We start from the raw sequence: 20,420 nt of genomic DNA, 5'->3' as shown, positions 1-20,420 counted from the left end.
GATAATAGTAGGTGCTTCATGGAATTGTCATGAGGATCGAATGACACCATCAAACGGAAACTACCTCGCAAATGGCAGGTATTCCACAATATTAGTTTCTCTCTGTCAGGATTGTTGATGCAGTGAGACTGCCAGGTTATATGTTGGTAAATATACTAAATTTAATTATTACAGAACATCATTAATTAAATCAGAATTTGTAGTTGTTCAGACAGGGCTAAGCAGAAGTTAATTTTTTTTTTTTTTTTTTCACTAAGAAGAGGGGCTTTGCTAAGCAAATTTTTCTGTCAGCCAGAATGGTGATGAGGAGAAAAGTTAAGCTACTTAAAGCTTTTAGAATCTCCTATTTGCAAATAAAGAGAAAGAATTAATTAAAAATAATTATTATCTAAGTCATTGAAAGGGTTGGGGAGACAACCTACTTAGTAACATTTGCCACTGGTTTGTGTACAGTTATCTTCTGTGTGATTTACAAAGGCGTGCCTCCCTTAAAACTTGTCTCCATTTCAGACATTCCATCAATTAAGATGTGCTTTCCTTTCAATTAATCTGAATCCATAAGTTTCTCTAACACTGAAAAAGTGGAACATTAAGTAAAGTGCTACCCATCTTCACCAAGATTGTGGGAAAGACCTTCATTTGCTTATACTAATTTGTGCTGTGGTTGCACTCCTCTTTCCTATCCCTTCATTAATGCATTGAACAATTATTAACAGCCAATCAGTGACCTGGCGTGCAATTACAGAAGAATTTTTCTTCTGGCATCAAGGTACAGAGATAAAGCTTGCCTTGTGTAGTGGTGAAAATGTGCTTTCTCCCTCTCCTTGGGAATCCTGGTCAAATGCAAGCACTGGTAGATACCAGATTTAACTAGGTATATAATGTCATCACCTGCATGTTATACTCCATCCTTTGAATGAGTAAGGACAGGGCAAGAGTTAATTATTGCACACTGGTCAGAATGGCCATCATCAAAAAAAAAGTCTGCAAAGAATAAATGCTGGAGAGGGTGTGGAGAAAAGGGAACCCTCCTACACTGTTGGTGGGAATGTAAATTGGTGCAGCCACTATGGAGAACAGTCTGGAGGTTCCTTAAAAAACTAAAAATAGAGTTGCCATATGATCCTGTAATCTCACTCCTGGGCATATATCCAGAGAAAACTCTAACACCCCAATGTTCATAGCAGCAGTGTTTACAATACCAAAGACATGGAAGCAACCTAAATGTCCGTTGACAGATGAATGGGTAAAGAATATATAAAAATATATAATAATACATATATATATATATACCAGTAAATATATATATATATAACAGAATATTACTCAGCTGTAAAAAAGAATGAAATAATGCCATTTGCAGCAACATGGATGGACCTAGAGATTATCATACTAAGTGAAGTAAGTCAGAGAAACACAAATATCATATGATATCACTTATATGTGGAACCTAAAATATGATACAAATGAACTTATTTACAAAACAGAAATAGACTTACAGACATACAAAACAAACTTATGGTTACCAAAGGGGAAAGGGGGAGAGAGGGAGGGATAAATTAGGGGTTTGAGATTAACAGACATACATTACTATATATAAAATAGATAAACAACAAAGACCTACTGTATAGCACAGGGAACTATATTCAATATCTTGTTAACCTATAATGAAGGTTATAATAAAGAAGAATCTGAAAAAGAATGTATATAATATGCATATATAACTGAATCACTTTACTGTACATCTGAAACTAACACAACATTGTAAATCAACTCTACTTCAATAAAAAATTAATTTTAAAAAAGATTTAATTATTTGACTTTCAGAAGTGAATACAAAGATGACCCAGCCCTTCAGTAAGGCCAGACAGTCACTGGTGATCACAGGTAATGACCAGGGATCTGTGGGGTCATGTGCCTGTGCTCAGCATAAGGTGAAGGTCTGACCTCAGCCTCAGGCTTGAGGATACACTGTAGGTCATTATCATTATTTAGACCTTTTCAGGATGCAATTACTTGTTGCATGTTTCTGTTGCCACTTGCAAATTTAACCATTATTTCTTTGCTTGTTCAGCAAAGAAATTACTATCAGAAAATGATTAGAAATGACAACACTGAGTTGGATTGTGCTCTTTGCCTGCCCATCCTGATGGTACAATTTTGATCTTTTCTTCACAAGATTATCCAGATATGTGTAACCAGAAAGCTACCATAACCTTTTGTTAAGGTCCCCAGTGACCTCTGTCCTGCTAACTGGAATGATTAGTTCTCAGTGTCCATTGTACTGGGCTTGTTGACAGCATTTGACACTATGAATGATTCCTTTCCTCTTGTTCTTTATTTTCCTTGACCATTTTAATCACTTGTTTTCTGTTGTGGGTTTTAAGCTCTTAACTTTTATACTAGATCCATCAACATCTTATCTGGCCACTGGGGTTGCATGAAAAGAACATTTTAACATCCTCCTTAAACTCAATTTTCCATTTCATGTTTATTGCCGTTAAGTTATGCTATTATGTAAATGTAATTCTGTCCCCTTAGGTCAGTCCTTAGGAAATTTTTGCTGAATTTGAAAGTGACTGTAGAAATTGGTTTTTTGTTTTGTTTTGTTTTTTTTATTTTTTTGCGGTACGCGGGCCTCTCACTGTTGTGGCCTTTCCCGTTGCGGAGCACAGGCTCTGGACGCGCAGGCTCAGCGGCCATGGCTCACGGGCCCAGCCACTCCGCGGCACGTGGGATCCTCCCGGACCGGGGCATGAACCCGCGTCCCCTGCATCAGCAGGCGGACTCTCAACCACTGCGCCACCAGGGAAGCCCGAAATTGGGTTTTTAAAATATTCCTCTGTCTTCTGCTTTATCATTGTGTCTTAATTCTTCAGAACTAAGAACCTACTTAGTAACACTCACCACTGGTTTGTGTGCATTTAGCTTCTGTGTGATTTACAAAAGCGTGCCTGGTTAAAACTAGTCTGCATTCCAGACACCTCATCAATTAAGATGAGCTTTCCTCCTTTATTTTTTTACCTGGTAGTTTTCATAATATTTTGTTTAATTATTTTTCCCCTTTGATGTAGAATCTACTTCTTTGTCTTAAACTTCGTAACTTATTCCCACTTGTTTCTCTAGTTCATCTGCTTCCAGATCTCCTTATTTCTTCTTGGGATCTGTAATTTGAGACTTCTTTGATAATTTTTTTAATATGTAGTCTCATACTTTTAAAATGTTTTTCTTCTCCCCAGCCAGCTTGCCCCACTGTTCTCGTGGTGATATTTCCACTTATTTTAGCTTTGCCTTAGTCTGAGGAGGATGGTCCAAGTTGATTCTTATCTTCTCATTGTGTATTTAAATCGTATCTATTCTTTTCAGTGCCGGCTTATGAAGCCTATTTTGGTCTCCAGAGTTTAAAAAGCTGACGAGTAGGCATGGTTCTCATTCCTGTCTCAACCGAGAAACTGGAAAGGGCAGACGGAACATGGTGCATCGACTTCTACTTCGTTACTTCCGTTTACGTGAAAGCCCCTTGCAATCCGGTGTTTACTCACATCATCCAGTGAATCCGCTCTGTGAAAATTCCCTCATGGCTTCCTCTGGTCCTTTTAGCAGTTATTTCCTCACCTCCTACCTACCTGAAGCTCTCTACCCTCATCGATTTTTTCCCCCAGACTTCCCTCCTGCTCCTCTTTTTCTTTTTGGACTAATTCGTGGGCTTCTTTTCCTTTGCCTTCTCTAATCCTTCCTCTTCTCCAGGGCTCTGTCCTTGCTCCTGTTTTTTTTGTTTGTTTGTTTTTTCATTATGCATTATCTTCCTGGGCAAACTCATCTACTCATATTCATTTAACTACCTCCACTATTTTGTGCAGTTTCTTCTGCCTTGAATGTTCCCCTCTCTCTCCCTGTTCTTTTCATCCTTCAAAACTCCTCTTAGTTATTCCTTCCTCCAGTAGGGTTTTCTTCAGTCCATAAATTGGACCAACTGTCCCCTCCCCCACCTGTAACACTTGGGGATGCCATTATCATACCACAAATTACATTATAATGAAATTATCTGTGATCTCCTTGAGGGTAGGAACTATATTTGTATCCTTGTGCCTAATAACAGAACTCAAGAGCTTCCTGTGAGGCTTGCTTTTCTCTAAATGCGACATAATCTTCTTCATCAGCTATCTGAGATTGCATTTCAGCTCAAGAAAAATTTGTAAAAATTATACTCCAGATCACATTTTCTTTTGTTAATTTTCTGTGGATCTCTGATAGGGTATCATTTGCAAACTAACCCCCCTATCCACTTCCTAGTTCTACCAAGGCCACTATCATATATTTATGTGGCATAGCTGTGGTTTGACTTCAACCATCACCCATATGCCAATGACTCCTAAATCCTTTTTTGTAGCCCCGACTGCTGTCCTAATCTGATTATTTTTGTACATCTTACCCCTTGTATGCAAGTGTTTCTTGTCCTCATGGTACAGGGTTCCTAGTGCTGTGAGGTCTCCAACACCCAGGACATGTCATTCAGGGTTGATGAGGAGGAAAACTACTCTCTGATTTCTCATTTGGATGTAGTGTGTAGGTTTAGGGAGGGGAGCAAAGGGGTGCTGGTTAGGTTAGCATAGAAATGAAGTAGCAGAATGAAAAGGTGGCTCTGTCAGTTTCCTATGGCTGCTGTAACAAAGCACCACAAACTTAGAGATTCAAAGCAACACAAATTTATTCTTTCATAGTTCCGGAGGTCAGAAGTCTGAAATCAGTTCTGTGGGCTAAAGTCAAAATGTCAGCAGGGCCGGTTCCTCCTGGAGGCTCTGTCTGAGGGGAGAATCCATTTCCTTGCCGTTTTCAGCTTCTAGAGGCTGTTGGAATTCCTTGGCTCCTGACTGTGTCACTCCAACCTCTGCTTTCACTGCCTTCTCCCTTGACTCTGACCCTCCTGCCTCCGTCCCATGAGGACCCTTGTAACTACACTGGCCCTATCTGAATGATGCAGGATAACCTCCCCATCTCAAGATCCTTAGTTTAATCATATTGGCAATGTCCCTTTTGCCATATAAGATAACACCTACAGGTGCTGGGGATTAGGACATATTTGAGGGGCCATGAATCAGCCTACAGCAGTGGTCCGGGGTCAGGGTGGGGATACAAGCAAAAGCCTCGCCACTTCTAGTGGATGGAGATCCAGAATCATTGATTTTTAGCAGGTGTGAGGGTCAGCGGGTGTGTGTGTGTGTGTGTGTGTGTGTGTGTGTGATGGAAGAAAAAGTGTTGCTATTAATACTGTTTCTAGGTAATAGAAAATTAACAGTGCCAAGGGGAAAAATTCTAGATAGCTTTTTTGTGTAAAAGTAAACCTTAGAGTCGTTTATATGAACTGCCTCTGATTTATGCCTAAATATCTGACAGCAAAATAATATTTTCTAACTAATTAACTTGTCAGATTATCATTTAAGTTTTGTTTTTAGCTCTTTTTTAAAAAAATTTATTTATTTATTTTTGGCTGTGTTGGGTCGTTTCTGTGCGAGGGCTTTCTCTAGTTGTGGCGAGCGGGGGCCGCTCTTCATCGCGGTGAGTGGGCCTCTCACTATCGCGGCCTCTCTTGTTGCGGAGCACAGGCTCCAGACACGCAGTCTCAGTAGTTGTGGCTCACGGGCCCAGTTGCTCCACGGCACGTGGGATCTTCCCAGACCAGGGCTCGAACCCCTGTCCCCTGTATTGGCAGGCAGATTCTCAACCACTGTGCCACCAGGGAAGCCCTAAGTTTTGTTTTATTACAGTATGTTCAGGTGTCTGCTTCCCACCTGAACAAAGTAGGAGGTGTTGTCAGTAGCTCTGATGAGCTCTCCTCTTAATGGGACTTTGAGCCTGGGCTTCAGGACTCCGAGCAGAGGAAGAGGGAGATGTTTATAACATGCTTGTTTCTCTTGCATCCCTTTTTCTTTAAAAGGCGGTGTAGTTAAGGGAAGTGACTGGTTAATGAAAAAAAGTGGAAAGAAATTCCTTCATTTGAGAAGCTTGATAGCCATATAAAATGCATGTACATCGAAGCAGAAGGTCTGCTAACAAGGCAAATGGGATTAAGGGGATCATTGGAAGATGTCTTAGTTTGATTTCCCCTCCAGAAGCAAATTTTGAGGCAGGCATTTGAGTAGGCAAATAGGGATGTGATTACTTTAGACTGTCTCTGGGAGTTGCTTAAGGAGGACAGCTGGGCATTTATCCATCCAGTCTCGTTCTCCCCTGGCTGAGAACCATCCTGGAGCTTTTGTCCCCTGTGCTTCCTGGCTGCACATGCAGACTGTAGGGCCTCAGCACTGGGGAAGGACTGGAGGCAGAAAGTTGGAAGATACCTAGGAGAGCACTGTCAGCCCCAGGGGAGTCTGCACCCCCTCCACTAGTCCTCCAGTTGCAGCAGAAAGCAGAGGGGCGGGCAGGATGTAACGCAGGGTGTCAAAGGAAAGACCTCTACTCTAGCCTATGATGGCATCTGTCTATCAAGAAAAAGATACTGAGTGTTCCTAATAGAACAGGCTTGGCATACCCATTAATATAGCTGTCACCTCCCAAAGCCTCTGTTCCCTCATGTGTGAAATAAGAGCAATGATTCCTCCTTTTTAGGACTGTTATGTGAAATAAAAGAGATAATGTATGTGACATGTTCTGCATGGGACCTGCCTGTACCCACAAATGAGAGGAGCTGTGCTAAAAAGAAAAAAGAGACAGCAAAAACCAACCAAACAAAAACAGAAGAAAGAGAAAGGAAAGAAAGAGGAAGAAAAGAAAGATTATTAATTGTTATGTGAGACATCTGTTAGGAGATACAGTCATGCATGTTCGTATTTCTTGCCAAATAATGTTTGTGACTGTTTCACAGCTCAGGGCATAGAGTCACACACGTTTCACTCAAGTCCCCGGGCCTGAGTTCTTTCTGCTCCCCGACTCCGCTTTCCATTTTTCTGGCAGAGTTTCTGACTTCAGATGCACACAGGGTGCTTTAGGACCAGCAGCATGACCCAGCCAGCCTTGTGGACAAGGGCCCAGCCCAGCTCTAAGGGAGGAGTTCAGGCTTCTTACCCAAACCTCAGGTAACAGAGATGCTCTAGGTCATCGACCAGGTTCTCATGTAAGGTCCAAATCACCACTAGGTAGTAAATGCCCTTTTCGCCTTGGGGTGGACATTCGCTTGTTCACTGATCCTTGGAATACAGATAGTACTGAATCTCCCGTGGGCCGGCTGACCCCAAGACCCATAAAGAAAGTTGGTGGAATGATCCAGGCTGATTTCAGGCTCAGTGATGCCAGAAACACTGATGCTGGGGGCACAACCTGCTCCTGATTATGTGACACTGATAAGGAGCTTCCAGTTCAGAAGGCCAAGTCACTGGCAAAACCTGCAAAAAAGGAGTTGTACAAGCTTTGCAGTAGAAACAAATAAAGGCTGCCAGACCAGCCGTGTCACCACTTCCCTGGAATAGGAAAAGCTGAAGCCATGGCCAGAGCACTTGACGTCCTGGCTGCAGAGGGACACACCCGTGCCCCACACATGCACACGGGTGCTGATGAAGGAGGATTTGGACGCAGCTATTTTCATGACTGTCTCAGAGAGAAGATGTAGAGCCAAGACTCCGTAAAGCTCCAGTGGGATCCACGTTGCTAATCGTCTTGCTGCACAGCTTCCCTTGTGTGCCTTGTGGGAGGCGGCACGTTTTGATGAGTCTGGATCAGGAGACCCGAGCTCTCCTGACTGATTAAAGCAGGAGCATGGACTCCTTTCTGCTTTCTCTTGTGGTGATATGAGACGAAGAGGGCCCTCTGATGACGGGAATAGGGCGGACATGGAGGAGGGAAAGGCACAGGATCTACCCTGAGCTCGGATGCTTGAGGCACCCTAGCCTTGGGCTTCCTTGGTCACATGTTTTAGTAAGATTTTCAAAGGAGACTTTGACTACAGTTGGTTAAGAGCACTGTCTCTTTCCACTGTGATTGCCTTTACCCTCACGTGGAGAGGTGTTGGCATAGCCAGAGGCGTTTTGGGGATCAGTCAGGGGAAGCTGAGTTGGGGACACATTTTATATGGGCTTAATAAGATATATTTATGTGATTTTACAGTCACTTCCATATATACATGTATCTGGTAGTTAATTACTAGACATATATTATGCTAAGCTATTTTTCAGTTATTAAAATTTGTAATTTCTATAATATACTTTCCTCATTCTAAAAAATATCCCCATTTATATTTAATTTTGTTTTATAATTTGTACTTATTTAAAAAGGGCTTCTAATTGTATAAGCTCAGACACCACAAACCTGGATCTGCCCTCCTACACCCCCCGTACAAGGAAACACCCGTCCCTCCCTCGCTCCCTCCCTCCCTTCTTTCCCTCCTTCCTTCGCCTCTCCTCCTCCTTTTTCTTTTAGAGCCTATGGCGTTACAATATTTACCTGACTTTCTGATTTCTCGCTCCTATTTCACTTTCTCATAGAATCGAGGGGAAAACGTTTCCTGTATATAATAGATTAAATAAGATTTTAAAGAATGGTTTGACAACCCAACCACCATGTAAAATGCTGTTCCCATAAAAGAGTGTGCCCTGTGTTATAAACTGCCAACTCAGAAGGACCTTCTGGATGATCCGTGCCCTACACGGTCTGGCCTCTGCTCTCTGTTCTAGCTCATTCCCTACCCTCCTCTGAGGACACCCTGCAGACCTGCTCTTTGAAGTCAGGCCCCCAGGCCACATTATCTTCCACAGCCCTTTTTTCTGCATTTAATATTCCTTGCTTGGCTTCTCTTTATTCTTCTTTTACTAAGAATGCTAACAAACAAAGTGGTCAGGTTTCTTAATCCCAAGGAAGTAACAAATAGCATGTTACTATCCAGGGAAAAGTTTCAAGAGGCAGTCACACTGAAAATTGCAAGAAATAAAGTCTCCAAAGTGAATAAAGAGACAGGAAAAAAATCAAACACAGAAAACTAAAATAATAATACAGTGTTCTGAGTCTGTAATATAGGCCCATTTCCTTTCGGAGCAAACAGGTGTTTACATTTCAAAGTGCATGAGGGCAACATGGGATCAGTCATATTCATGTGACTAACATGAGCATTTGGTATACAAAGTGCAGAAAATTTTCATCCAACAAGGTATATATGCTAAAGTTTTTTTTTTTTTTTACAGAATCTCTGTGGTGCAGGAGGCTTACATAATTCTTCAGTAATGTTGATCAAACAACATGGTATTTTATTAAATTGAATCTGGGGGAAGTGTGGCATTATGGTTATGGCTGAGATTTGATGTCAGACAAGCCTGGTCATAAGTTCTGGTTCTTCCACCTAATTAGCTATGGACCCCTCTGAGCTTCATTTTCCTTGTATAAAATGTGGATCATCGTCTACCTCGTAAGATCTTGGAGAGATTGTCTATTTCTTAATTCATATCTGCTAAGGATTCATAGAACAGTTGCCGTGTGAAGCTTTTTGCAGGATCATTTTCCAGTCGGTTCCTGGCTCGTCATTCAATTTGTAGCCCAGCGTTGCAAGAGTATAGCACTTTGTCAGCTGCTTCGGCATTAATAGACATGAAAATACTTGTTAAAATATTTTCCTTGTTTTTTTAGGTTTGTTTTCTTTGATGTGTTTTCTTATGGGAATAATGGGAGAATAAGTTGCACTCAGAATAAAATCCAAACTCCCTTTGGGCCCTGCCTACCTCAGTCAGCTCACCTATGCCCTTCTGAGCTAAGCTCAGACACTTAACGTCTGTAAACGTCAGAGTCCTCATTTTTAAAGTGGGAATGGGCACCCATAGAGATGGTTCTGTTGATTAAATTGGATAACTCCTGTAGAGAGCTTAGCTCAGTACCTGCACATGGTCAGTGTTCGAGAAGAATTCTTTCCTGAGAGTCCCTGTAAACCACATTCATCTTTAATCAGATCCTGTGGTCATAGAGAGCTTTGGATGTGACTAACAGAAATAAACGGCAATTACTGACTGGAGCCTGAAAAAAATAGCTTATAGAACTGAGGGAAGAGCTGACTGAGGGAAGAGGCCTTAGGGGCCTGCAGGAACCAGGGCAACTGAGGGTCTTCAAAGCAAGAACGAGTAAGTAAACCATCCTGTGAGGTGCTGCACTGCTGACCGCACAGCCTCTTGTCCTGTCACCCCTGAATGCCCACGAGGGAGGTTCAGATGGCCCAGCTCGGGTTTGGGCCCTCCCCCGTGGTAAGAAGAGTGAAGTCTGGGGTTGGCCGCCCCACCGAAGCCTTAAGGACAGGACACTGGACAGACAAAACTACCTATTGTTCTCCACAGACGTATAGCTGGGTGTTTCTGAAGACCTGCTAAGCCAATTTCTCTCAACTGACTTCTCAACTTCCTCTTTGTCAAAATTTAATTGCCTTTTATAAGAACTCAACCTCATTTCCTCCCATCTTTCTAGACAGTCATTCCTTTTTCTGAGTAACTTCTATGATGTTTATTCACTCATACATTCATTTAGTAAACAGATATTTACTGAGCAACTACTAGGTGTCAGTTTCTCTTCTGGGGGCTGGTTTACCTCAGTGAACCCAAGAAATCAAGGACATACCTGAGTTGGGGGGGGCAGACAACCAAACAGAAACAAATAAATAGATGACATCAAGTGGCAACAGGGCTGATGACAAATCACTAATGAGAACGACCATAAGACAGGGAAAGGAAGGAGTGAGGAGTGTGTGGAGGTGGTGTTCAGATTGGGTATGCATGTTCGGATGAGTCTGTCATTCAACTGCTCCCATTCTGATTAGTTTATTTGCTTACTTGTCTGTCATAAGTGACTAGCTGGCTTGCCCTGTCTAGCAGGTGAGCCCCTTAGGGGTGAAGTCATGTCATTCATTTCTAGGGCTAGCCCCTGCCTCACTGTGGATGCTAAATTAGTGTTTGTTGAATGAATGGATAAACACACACCCCTTATGTGTGGCTATTGGATGACTGTATTTTTCTGCTTGTGAGCCAGCCAGGCTTTCTCCCAAGAGGGGCATCGCAGGTGGCCTGGAATTCCTGCACTCGTCAGTTCTCTGTTGTTGACTGACCAGTTAGCTGAATAAGACATTTCTCTAACCCCTATTTAGTGGATCTCTCTTCTCTGGAATCAGGTTGGTTTCTTTGTGCTATTATTGTTTTTATTTTCTCATAACGTGCTTTTTGAATTTACGACCAGGTCTGAGAAAGAAATGAGAAAAATATCTATTCCTCACAACTTGAGCCCCAGAGTCATGGCACCAGAATGAATCATGGCATCTGAAGGAAGCTCAGGAGAGCACCTAGCCCAAGTGAGGTTGTGCCGTGAGAAACAGGGGCAATAGCAATGGTCCTTTGAGGGAAACTGGATTCCTATTAAATCTGCTGCCTCCATACTTAACGTCCATGTTTCCTGAAGTGGAAAGTACTAAATTAATCCTCATTTAAGTACTCAGTCTAAAAGTAGAAAACAAGACAATGAAGTGCTTTAAAATATTTTTATTAAACATTTGTGTAAAGTAGAGCCAGTGTTGATTGCACGATGTTCAGACGTGGCCTCCACCCTAGCAGGATTCATGGCTTTTTACTTCAGACCAGTGAATGGACTGCCATTGACACAGCTCTCTGGTTGTGATGGTAGCTGGGTTTATAAATGGTCAGCTGTGCTGTGAATATATTTAGCTTATGCTAAGTGCCGCTGAGAGGATGAACATCATCTGTTTCCAGTTGAATTGTGTTTTGGAGCACGGTACATTTTTTCTAAATGAATAAATATTAAGCCTTTTTCACTTCCAGAGGAAAGTTAGGGTTAGATGCTGAAATTCAAATTACTAGACTTATTAAATCAAATTAAAATGAAATGTAAAAAGCCATTTGATTCTATTTATAAGTACTTGTCAGATTCTATTTATAAGTACTTGTCATGAAAATGCCATGTTTTGGGTAAGCAATTAGATACCAAAACTAAGATCAGAAACCATTTCATTCGCTGTTAGCATGAATGGATGGAATGGCTGACTGACCAGGTAGTTAGAAATAATGGTTAAATGGTGTTGGTAACTGTACAATATCTTCATATAACATTTAAAACCTTTTAAAGCAGTTTTTATCCAAATGTTTTCAGACTTTCATATCATAGACCTTGAAGTTTGTGTATGCAAACCAAAATATATACGGTGACTATTTTAAGCACTATCACCATTAAAAAAGGATTCACTTCAGCCTTCTGAAAAAGCTGATTTGGCTGGCCGTATTCATTTGTTCATAAACAATAAACTTCCTGATAGAGATCTTAAAGAAAAAGTAAGAACCAACTTGAAATGGATGTCAAAAGGGATTTTAGAGTGATTACGTACATTCTCGGAGTATAGAGATCTAGTGATGCTAAGTGACTGCTCCAAAGTTAGCCCCCTGCTAACTAACGGCCACACTGGGGTTAGACCCCAGGATTCCTGACTTCCACACCTGTGTTCTTTCTACCTTATCCCCTTGTCTCCCTGACATGATCGTTTGAATTAGCAAGATATGCATGTAGTCTACAAAATTTCTCTTCTGTATCTGTTTCAATGACATCAGCCATTATATAAACAATGCATATATACCCTGTGGGTTATTTACACCTGCTTTCCCATGTGTCCTTGCCCCTCCCACCCCACCTCCATCATTTTCTTATCAATCTCTGAGAAAAAATAGGTAAGATAGGCTGTTTCAGTGTGCCTCTGTGAGTAAATCAATGAGACTTGTCCAGTGGCATAGAGAACAGGCAGAGCTTTGATAGCTCTTGGGTGGTGTCCTCTTCTCCTGGTCTCACCCAGCTGACTTGGTTGCCAGCGACAGGCTTGGTTTTTAATGGCCTGTCCACTCTGACACTAAAGAAAGCCTTTGGGGCCCTATGTCTGGTCAGCTCTGGTAAACTGCTTATTTATTCACCTTGACACTTTAACTCAGCATCTGTGTTTTGTTTTGTTTTCAGTAAAATCTGAAGCTCTGGAACAGAGTGAACTATATATATTTTAAAATGTAAAACACTGTGAATTCATTTGACTTAATTCCACATCTTAACAGTGGAAAAGCCTAAAATATCACTTTTCAAATTGTAATGCGCTTATATGTTAACAAAGTAACTATGAGATAAAGGAAAATATACAAAAACCATTTCACAGATTTTTTGTTTTAGTTAAAAAAAAATCATGCTCGGAAAGATTACATTATATTAAGCCAAAATGTCTTTTAAATATCTATATTATTAAAATGTACAGATTATTGTAGTAAGAAAAAATTAAGAATCTGTCTTACATCAGAACTCTTATATTGCCAGAACTAAAAATAGCATAACAACTATTATTTATGGTACATCCAGAGGTTCAGTATTGCCTGAGGGTCCTTACCACTGAAATATATCGCCTCTAACTATGTTCAAAGGGACAAATCTCTTAACTCTTTGGTAAAGTTCCTAGTTTTGCTTTAACTGTGTTCAGTTGCCTGTTAAATGCTTGGAGGAATATGAGTCCTTGGTTTATTGACTGAGATGCATTTTGCAATGATTAGTACAACATCAAATACACAGAAATTGGTGGAATATTATTTTTTTCTAACATGTCAGTTGGAACACCTTTTCTTCTCGAATTACTCCAATTGATTCTTTTTAATAAAAAGGAGGATTTTTAGAAACCCCCAAATTCTCCATTTCTTGGTATTTATTCCTAATACAGGTAACACTCTGATATTTAAGAATTAAATGATATGAGTTGGGAATTTTTTTTCTTTTTTTTACAGATCTCCCAAGAGGGCTTTGACCCTGTTGATAGTTTTGAAACTGTAGTAGGTAGACTAATTAGATTGTCTAAAAACTAGTGTTCCCAGAGTTCTAAAATACACTTTTTCTCAAAGAGAGGTTATAAATGCAAGAAACACAATCTGAGAGACCACCCCCTCCCCATGTCCGTTGGCGATGGGATTCAGCAGACCACACCCCCTTCCTCCTAGCCTTCTCAGTCAGACACACTGAGCCGCACTCCTCACAGGCTCCCTCCCATACAGCCTCCTCCTGGCTAACAACTTTGATCATTCCTTTCTTCTGAACTATGAATCTAACCAATACATTACTCTCACTTATTGACCTATTTATCGTGATTTCTTATTGTTACATTATGACACTGTGTCTGCTAATTCTTTTTGGAATGTACCTAAACTTTGGTACATCTAAAAGGAGGCTCATTTGGTGCTTGTTCTGAAGTGCAAAATGAAGACCCGTGTTCCTGACTGTCCCTTCCCTTGGATCTGTATTCTCTTCCAAGGAGTTTATAAATATCAACAAGAGGTCAATGCCAGACTCCCCATTTCTGCCTCTGATGCCTTTTCTAGGCAAGTCCTTTCTGGAGAGCTCTACCTCTACCCCACTTGCACTCCCTTCCCCAAAGGGGTTATTGATAACTAAGGCCAAGTCATGGGATGCCTCGCAGAGTTCTGCCAGTAAATATGTGGGGATAAATGACCTTTAAAAAATCCTTTAAGATTTTTTCATTCAACATATTTATTTTGCCTGTTTTCTTTTAGATCATCTCAGCTTTGGTCCCTTGGAACCACCCACTAGCGACAGTCATAAAGTAAGTATACATTTTAAATTTTCTTTCAGTCGCTGTAAATGGAAATCTCAGTTTTGTTCAGTGGTTTTCACCAGAGACAGTTTCATTCAAATATTTTATCAGTGAATAGTAGTATAATAAATGGGAGTTTGGGGGCTTCCCTGGTGGCACAGTGGTTAAGAATCCGCCTGCCAATGCAGGGCACACGGGTTTGAGCCCTGGTCCAGGAAGATCCCACATGCCGCGGAGCATCTAAGCCCATGAGCCACAACTGCTGAGCCTGCGCTCTATAGCCCGCAAGCCACAACTATTGAGCCCGTGTGCCTAGAGCCCGTGCTCCACAGCAAAGACAAGCCACCACAATGAGAAGCCTGCACACCACAACGAAGAGTAGCCCCCGCTCACCACAACTAGAGAAAGCCTGCACGTAGCAGCGAAGACCCAATGCAGCCAAAAATAAATAAATAAATAAATTTATGGAAAAATAATGGGAGTTTCATATACAGGAAAGATAATAAACCCTCTCTTTAAAATTTCTGAAAAGGATAATGGATAGAAATTAAATAAATAAGGCACTGCTTATCACTCTTGAATATTGCCCATAGCATAATAAAGTATATCTGCAGCCACCTAGTGGAGTGTTTTTTATGTACCGTCTTCATCCCAGGCAGCTGCCAGAGTCCTCTCAAGGGGCACATTACAACAGCTTCTTCTTCCATTTTAAATTGGGCCATAGTCCAAGAAGTATCTCAGATGGCATTAAGCACCAATTAACATCTAGCAGAGAGTTTAGCACCTAATGGGCACATAATAGAAATCTGTTGGAGGATGAATGGGTGGATTAATTAATTCATCAATTTTATGTTCTTTGAGGTCCTCACTAGTGTGAGGCAATGTGGCGCACTGGTTAGTGCCCCAAATCTGGAGCCAGATTCTTGGGTTCAGGTCCTGGCTCTGCCACTTACTAGCTTCATGACTTTTGTCACAGGTCCAAACCTTTCAGTGCCCGGGGTTTTCCATCCACAAATTGGGCTAATTAAAACTACCTCTCTTGTTGTTGTTGTTGTTATGAGGTTATTACAAGAATTAGATGAGTGAATATTTACAAAATGCTTAAAATAATGCCTGGCATGTGGTAATCTCTATAAAATGTTTGTTGAGTAAATTAAAATATATTAAACATATAGGGATATTTTGAGGTTCCAGATTTAGAGATTGAAAAACTGGTTTAGCCTAGAAGCAATAATGCTCTAGTAGCAATAAATATATCTACCACTCAAATCCTGGTTTCAATATTATTTCCCAATAAAAAGAACCAGAGAAGTGGCTGATTGAGGACTGGGGCAAGAAATATGCAAAATGAGCCTGGAGTATCTTATAGTGCCAGAAAGTACTAAAAGAAAAAAGGTAAAACAAAAACAAAATCTCGTAATGATGACTGTGACACAATGTATGTTGAAAGGATATAGGAGCCAACTAAAAGTTCTCCCAGTGGCCAAAATTGGAACAATTTGAACCACAAGATAAATAACTAGTATTGAGGTATAACCCAAATCTGATAACTATCTATTCTGATATAAATAAATGATTGGATAAATATATGAGGAAAATAGACAAATCTCTTATGCAGAAAAATTCCAAATAATGTATGTAGACACTCTGCTTTATGGGAGGTAAAGCATAACTCCGGATGGGGCTACACAGAGTTTCTTTCTTCCAAAGAGCACAGTATGGAAAGGGAGTGAGATTTTTTTAAAAAAATGAGTAACTTACAATAGAGAAACCTGACAAACACTACCTCAAGCCAGGTAGTCAAGGTTAACATTAACAGAGATATGCCATATTGATAGTAGGTATCCTTCACATCATGTGAGATGAGAATGGCATTTGACCTCTGTGATCGTCCTCCCAAAACGTATTACCTCAGTCTAATCATGAGAAAAACATAAGAGAAATTTCAATAGAGGTGCATCCTACAAAACACCTGAATAGTCCTCAAAACTGCCAAGGTCATCAAAAACAAAGAAAGTCTGAGAAACTGTCACAACCAAGAGAAGCCTAAGTCAACTGGCCAGCTAACTGTTATGTGGTATCTTGGATGGGATCCTGGAACAGAAAAAGGACATTAGGTAGAGACTAAGGAAATGTGAATAAAGTATGGAGTTTAGTTCATAAACATGTATCAATATTTGTTCACTAATTGTGAAAGATGTACCACCCTAATGTAAGGTGTAATAACAGTGGAAACTGGGAGCGGGGTATACAAGAATTCTCTGTTCTAGCTTCACAATAATTCTGCAAATATGAAACTTTCAAAACTAAAAACTTTATTTTTAAAAATAATGAAGTATGCACATTTAAAAAAAAACTGGTTTGAAGGTATACTCTCCAATTTTCAAGTGCCAATATAATAGTTTTTTGAAAAATGTTGAGTTCAGCTAATTTATGTTTTGAGACTCATACATGGAGAATTATATTCTGCATTAAAGTTTTTGTTTGTTTGTTTTGCGTTACGCGGGCCTCTCACTGTTGTGACCTCTCCCGTTGTGGAGCGCAGGCTCCGGACGCGCAGGCTCAGCGGCCATGGCTCACGGGCCCAGCCACTCCACGGCATGTGGGATCCTCCCGGACCAGGGCACGAACCCGTGTCCCCTGCATCGGCAGGCGGACTCTCAACCACTGCGCCACCAGGGAAGCCCTGCATTAAAGTTTTGAATTGGACAGAGGTGTACACATCTATAAAGCTTTAGGTTATATTTCTGCTGTCCTCAAACGGAGGAAGAAAATAGCACTGGCAACACAAACCTTTTTTGCAAGAATAATTGTTATTGGAGTTTGAAGTGGATTGTCAAATTTAACAGCATAACAAACTTAGTGGCGTAAAACAACATGTAACCATTATCCTGCAGTTTCTGTGGATTGGGAATCTGGGTGTATCTTACCTGGGTCCTCTGCTTAGGGTCTCATAAGGGTATAATCAAGATGTTGGCTGGGTTGTGTTCCTTTTTGGAGCCCGATTTTTTTTTCTTCTAGGTCCACTTGGTTGTTGGTGGGATTCACTTGAGGTTGTAGGACTGAGGCCTCTTGTTTTCTTGCTGGCTGTCACCTGCGGTGCTCTCACCTCCCAGGTATCACTCAGGATTCCTTGCCATGTGGCTGATTGCTTCTCACAGGCCTTGTCACAACGTGGCAGCTGACTTCAAAGCCAGCAGGAGAATCTCTGACCCCAGTCTGCTAGGACGGAGACTTACATAGTGTAACCTAATCAAGGGAGTGACTATCCCCTATGGCTTTGCAGTATTCTCTTGGCTTGGGAGCAAGTCACAAGTTGTGCCTGCACTCAAGGGGAGGGGGTCATCCTAGGGCATGTCTCACTGGGCAGTCACGTTAGGGTGTGTCCACTACAACAGGAGAGTTTTGAAACCGACACAGGCAGCTGGGCATAGAGGATCAAACCAAATAAAAGGAGAACAAATCAGAAATGCTTGCTTGTTGCCTTCAAGCAAACTACAACTCGAAGTAACTAAATAAGTTTCATTCCACACACAAATACACAACATTATATTGAACTTGGATGAATATTTTTAAACTCTGAGGAGTATTTGAAGATGAAGGAGTCAGAGAAATATATTTGGAGATAGCTCATAAATACATCACCGTTTTCCCCATTAGGGTGTTTTTTTTTCCTTTTCCGTGAAGAAATTTGCACAAAAATATGTTCTCAGTGGCAACAACATTTATGCCCTCTCATTATAAAAGTCCAAATAATATCTCATTTTTAACATATTGTAACTTAATTTTTTTCATTTTTGAGACTGTTTAGTTTTTTAATACTTAACGTTTTTACACTCTGCCTACTAATAATTATTAATAGGTTGATACTGTTTAATTTATACATTGTACATGATGCTTATAAATTTGTATATTTTAAATGTGTTAAATATCCATTTTCACTGATTTCTTTTTATGGGTTCTGAATCCTTTTCTTATAAAGTAGTAAATACAGGAATTCTGCTATTGTCATTTTGCTCCAGTTTTGTAATCACCACCCAGATTTTCAGGAACACAATTTTTTCTTTTTTTTTTTCTGATTGCTCCTTATAAGACCAAAATGTCCCAGAAATCCTAACCTTTAGTCATTGGAACTGCATTTGCCAAGCTGCTGCTTGCATCTGGAAATAAAGCACAAGTACCCTTTGTTAGACCCTGCGTCTGAATTGTGGGTTTGGATAATGTGTTCACTGTCTGTGCATCTCCATGGAGGTTAATACAAACCTATTAGCAGATTGAACCAGAGACCTTTGCAGTTTGTCTCAGATATACAGCCACCTTAAAGAAAACAAGCAACTTGTGGAAATGAAGCTCATTAGCCGCCAAGTTGACATGAAAAGAAAATACGTATTGCAATAATTTAGTTAAGAAACTCAAAGGAGAAATGATTTCTTGTGCCGCCTCCTCCCTTACCCTTCACCCTTTTTCTAGTCTTTTTCTGCCTGTATTTTTCTGCTCACTCACAAGTAAGCCTTAGGTTGCAGCTATTGGTTCTCTTATGCCAAGGGGTGCAAAGGGTTGTTATTCAGAATAGTGAAAACATAATCACTTGTAGCTATTGGTAAAATAGCTCATGTAGCAAATAAAGGTCAAAGCTTGCTTGCTTCCTTCCTTTCTTCCTTGGAGATGTTTTCTTTGTAGGAATTAAATAAAGGGAACTTTTTAAAAAAAATACAAGATTAGTTAGATTAACTAGAAGTAACCTTTCCTGCTTAGGAAGGAAGTATTAAGTGAAATCCCAGAAGAAGAGCATTTGTCTTTGGCTAGAAGGTCACAGCATAAAGCATTCTTATCAGAGCTGAATCCAGGGGAATGTCTTGGAATTTGTCAATGTTGTTGGCCTGTGGTGATCATCAGATCTCTTCTTCCTGGTTTTAAAGGGGTTTAGTCTTGCCTAATGATTTCATCAGATTTATTCACCATGTACCTTAATATATAAATCTGTTATTTTCACCTATTACTGAAATTCTGGGGTTTTTAATAGTACGATTGGAGCAACCATTTGATCTTTTTATCGAAAGACCTGAGTTTAATTTGAAGTAGTATATATTCTAAATAGTATCTCTGTACATTATATCTGTCTTCAGATTTTGTTTCTAGACCATCTTAACATCATTTTGCGTCATGGTGATCAAATTGGAGCTGGATTTCTTTGTTTGGGAGTACCGAGGTAGCAATTCGTTGTCACCTGGGTCTTCTTTTGGCATAAGACAGGCATTCACCAACCCATTCATCATATCTCTTTATTTGGTACTGTCCTTGGGGTCCTGTGTCCCCAGTGATGCCCACACCACCTCCTCCCACACTGAGCTCTCCTTTTCCTGAGTTTCCTATCACACGTGTATTCTGTTCTTGGTCATTCCTGTCTTGTCTTATTTACCCATTCTTTGCTAGGGATAGTTTTTCTCCCCAAAGAGACTGTTAGCACTTTGAGGGCAAGGATTCTGCCTCTTGTCTTTTGCGCCTTCTCAAAGCTCAGGCTCCTCAGAACTTGATGACTACCTGTCACCATGCCCAATGTCTCCTACTCTTACACCTGATCAAAACAGTGTTTCCTCAGATCGAGACTTATGTACGCTCCATTTGGCTCGCCCTGTGCTGGGGACCACAGAAGTGGGGTCAGCCAAGCAAAACGATCACTCCTGACTTTGGGACCTCTCATCCTCCTCTGAGGACCACTTTGCTATTCCCAGATCCCAGGTTCCTTTCTAGGCATCTCTGCTGTGACTCATTCTCTGAGGCCCTGATGTCACTGAGGTCTCAGCTGAGTATGACACTACTAGGACAATCTTGT

At 40.7% G+C, this 20,420-nt stretch overlaps 1 protein-coding gene across 6 annotated transcripts in view; it reads left to right on the top strand.

Annotated features, from left to right (window-relative positions):
- NCALD (neurocalcin delta) overlaps positions 1–20,420 on the top strand; it is a 431,469-nt gene that overhangs the window by 231,668 nt on the left and 179,381 nt on the right. For all 6 annotated transcript variants that reach the window (XM_060287230.2, XM_060287228.2, XM_060287229.1 and 3 more), the window contains exon 3: positions 14,547–14,596. The gene's annotated coding sequence lies outside the window, so the exon portion shown is untranslated. The remainder of the gene's footprint in view (positions 1–14,546; positions 14,597–20,420) is intronic.

Source organism: Globicephala melas, chromosome 17 (assembly GCF_963455315.2).
Source record: "Globicephala melas chromosome 17, mGloMel1.2, whole genome shotgun sequence".
NCBI lineage: Eukaryota > Metazoa > Chordata > Mammalia > Artiodactyla > Delphinidae > Globicephala > Globicephala melas.
This window is presented reverse-complemented; position numbering and strand designations above follow the sequence as displayed.